The following is a 2,697-nucleotide window of genomic DNA, read 5'->3' on the forward strand; positions in this document are numbered from 1 at the left end:
GTCTCTTGCCACCTTTCTCCATGCCCCTCATTCCAGCTATATTCATCTAATGTCCATTTCCTGATCATGTCACACTCCTCTGCCTTTAGTGCTTTTCCATGCTATTCCCTCATCCGGAAGTGGCCATCCTCCACTAACTAGCCCACCCCTGCCACTGCTTCTGCATTGATTTATTCATGATACATTTACTAAAGGTGACTGTGCCAGCCACTAATCTAGGTGCTGGGCATCAGTGAATCAAACAGACAAAACTGGCCATGTGCAGTGGCTCATGCCTGTAATCCTAGTACTTTGGGAGGCTGAGGCAGGAGGATTGCTTGAGGCTAGGAACTGGAGACCAGCCTAGGTAGCAGAGTGAAACTCTGTTTTTACAAAAAATAATAAAAATAAAAAACAGACAAACTTCCTCACTTGTAGAGCTTCCCTTCTAGTGGTGGTGATGGTGGTGGGAGGGGAGGAACAATGAAGCGCGCAAACAAGTAAATTCTACACTAGATGACAAGAGAAGTGCTATTGAGAATAATCCAGCAGGGAAGAAGGCTGGGAGTACCAGAGCGGGCGTGGGAGTTACTGCGATTTTATTTTATTTTATTTATTTATTTATTTATTTATTTTTTTGAGACGGAGTCTCGCTCTGTCGCCCAGGCTGGAGTGCCTGTCTCTTATACACATCTAGATGTGTATAAGAGACAGGGCCAAGATTGTGCCATTGCACTCCAGCCTGGGCGACAGAGCAAGACTTCATTCCCCCACCAAAAAAAATTCAAAGTGAGACTGGGCACAGTGAATCACACCTGTAATTCCTGCACTTTGGGAGGCTGAGGCAGGAGGATCACTTGTGTCCAGGAGTTCAAGACCAGCCTGGGCAACATAGCATCAACCTATCTCTACAATTCTTTGTTCTAATCAGCTAGGTATGGTGGCACACTCTTGTAGTACTAGCTACCCAAGAGGCTAAGGTGGGAGATTGCTTGACCCTGGGAGTTCAAGTTTACAGTGAGCTATGATCACATCACTGCAGTCTAGCCTGGGCAAAGAGCAAGACCCTGTCTTTAAAGGAAAAGAAAGTCAAAATGAGAAAGTTAGGGGGGGCCCTGTGAGCCACTGCAAGGTTTTACTCTAAGTGAGATAGTGAGATGAGGAGTTATTGGAGGGTTTGAACAGAGAAGTTACATATTAAATAAGTCATATTAAATATATTAAATGTTACTTTTTTTTTTTTTTTTTTTGGAGACAGAGTTTCACTCTTGTCGTCCAGGCTGGAGTGCAACGGCTCAATCTCAGCTCACCACAACCTCCGCCTCCTGGGTTCAAGGAATTGTCCTGCCTCAGCCTCCCCAGCAGCTGGGATTACAGGCATAAGGCATCATGTCTGGTTAATTTTGTATTTTTAGTAGAGATGGGGTTTCTCCATGTTGGTTAGGCTGGTCTTGAACTCCTGACCTCAGGTGATGTGCCTGCCTCGGCCTCCCAAAGTGTTGGGATTACAGGCGTGAGCCACCACACCCAGCCTAAACGTTACATATTAAAAGGATTATGTATTAAAAAGCCACTGGGTTGAGAATAGATTGTAAGAAGACAAGGGTAGAAGAAAGGACACTTGTTGGAAGACTGTTGCAAAAATCCAAGCTAGAAATGCTGGTGACCTGGACAAGGGTGGTAGCAGTAGAGGTGGCAAGACATAGTTGAATTCTGGATATAGCTTAAAGGTCAGATAGGATCTCCTAATGGAATGAATGGGAGATAAAAGAGAAAAAGAGGTGACAAGTACGATGTCAACGTTTTGGGTCTGAGAAACACTAAGGATGAAGTTGCCATTAGCTGAGATGGGGGAAGACTTGCAGGGGCAGGTTTCAGGGGAAGATCAGGAGTTCTGACCTGGCTTTGTGTATTAATCCGTTCTTGCATTGCTATAAAGAACTACTTGAGGCCAGGCGTGGTGGCTCATGCCTATAATCCCAGCACTTTGGGAGGCCGAGGCGGGTGGATCACGAGGTCAGGAGATGGAGACCATCCTGGCTAACACGGTAAAGCCCCGTCTCTACTAAAAATACAAAAAATTAGCCGGCCTGGTGGCGGGTGCCTGTAGTCCCACCTACTCGGGAGGCTGAGGCAGGAGAATGGCGTGAACCCAGAAGCTTGCAGTGAGCCGAGATCGCGCCACTGCACTCCAGCCTGGGCAACAGAGTGAGGCTCCATCTCAAAAAAAAAAAAAAAAAAAGAACTACCTGAGACTGGATAATTTATAAAGAAAAGAGGTTTAATCAACTCACGGTTCTGTGGGCTTTACAGGCTTCTGCTTCTGGGATGGCCTCATGAAACTTACAATCATGGCAGAAGGCAAAGGGGAAGCAAGCACATCTTCACATGGCTGGTAGGAGAGAGAGCAAAGGGGGAACTGCTATACACTTTTAAACAACCAAATATCGGCCGGGCGTGGTGGCTCACACCTGTAATCCCAGCACTTTGGGAGGCCGAGGCGGGTGGATCACGGGGTCAGGAGATCGAGACCATCCTGGCTAACACGGTGAAACACTGTCTCTACTAAAAATAAAAAAAAAAATAGCCGGGCATGGTGGCGGGCACCTGTAGTCCCAGCTACTCGGGAGGCTGAGGCAGAAGAATAGCGTGAACCCATGGGCGGAGCTTGCAGTGAGTCAAGATCGCGCCACTACACTCCAGCCTGGGCGATAGAGC

Source organism: Mandrillus leucophaeus, unplaced genomic scaffold (assembly GCF_000951045.1).
Source record: "Mandrillus leucophaeus isolate KB7577 unplaced genomic scaffold, Mleu.le_1.0 Scaffold655, whole genome shotgun sequence".
In the NCBI taxonomy this organism is placed as follows: domain Eukaryota; kingdom Metazoa; phylum Chordata; class Mammalia; order Primates; family Cercopithecidae; genus Mandrillus; species Mandrillus leucophaeus.